The 991-nt window shown below is 55.1% G+C and overlaps 1 protein-coding gene across 1 annotated transcript in view; it reads right to left on the bottom strand.

Moving 5' to 3' along the window:
* LOC119581828 overlaps positions 1-991 on the bottom strand; it is a gene marked incomplete in the record, with an annotated part of 163,301 nt that overhangs the window by 14,881 nt on the left and 147,429 nt on the right.

The raw sequence follows: 991 nt of genomic DNA, 5'->3' as shown, positions 1-991 counted from the left end.
CCTACCTTGGTCCTTATACTTCCTATCTGTTATATTTTCGCTCATTGTTTTGTTTCTGGCGCTGAGTCACGACCGTTCGCGGCCTTGGGACCAACATCTTCCGTGACTCCGTCGACGGTTTCCTCCTCGCGTTCGCCGTCCCTCAGCCCGGGGAAAGCGAGCGCTCCCGCTGAGTCACACGGCGGCGGGCGCAAGCGGGAAGAACGGGCGCGGCGTCGGGACGCACACAGGAAACCCAGCAAAAAATGCCCTTGTCCGCCTTAGCGACCCCGGCATTGTTCTGACGTGCCGCGCCCGTTCATGCATTGCTCTCTCCTGCACGATCCGCAAACGGTGATGAACTCTGACACAGCCGCGTGACAACCGTTTCCGTTCGCGTGCGAAAAAAGCGCACGCCGGGGCGACCGCCAGAGGAAGGCCTTCGCCAGCGCGACGGCCCTGTCAGCCTCCCCGGAGACTCAGACGACTCGCGATCCCCGGCTGGAGGGCGACCCTGCTGCCCTTGTGCTCAGTTCCACAGGCCCCGTCGACCCCGAGGTAAGGGAGGGCGGCGCCGAGAGCGAAACTTGACCAACAAGAAGTCACGTGACAAGGTCAAGATCCCACCGTGACGGCCGAGGCGTCCTTTAAGGACAAATCCTCTTTAAAGGGATTTGTGCTTCCGTGTAAGCCTCATGCACAGCACTGATGCGCATCCAAGTCAAACTCTTGATATATTTATGTATGAGGAAATTTGATGACGCATAAAGGGCCATTTCACCTACGTCAAGAGGGGTTTACAAGTAGAAGCATTTTCTCTTCTGAAATTCGCAGCGAAAATCGATGAGCAATAATCAGATTCAACCCTCGTTCCAGGCCCATCTGACTCACCTCCGCGTATGTCCGTTCTAGCAAGACGTGTTAAAACTCTTCGCTTTGAATGTAATAATTCATTAGGAAGAAAAATTACCCCAAATATACAGGTAATTCATCGTGTAGGGAAGGGGGCTGC

The sequence above is a fragment of the Penaeus monodon genome, chromosome 15 (genome assembly GCF_015228065.2).
Source record: "Penaeus monodon isolate SGIC_2016 chromosome 15, NSTDA_Pmon_1, whole genome shotgun sequence".
Lineage (NCBI taxonomy): Eukaryota > Metazoa > Arthropoda > Malacostraca > Decapoda > Penaeidae > Penaeus > Penaeus monodon.
Note: the sequence above shows the minus strand (reverse complement) of the source record. Positions and strands in the feature narration are given on the sequence as shown.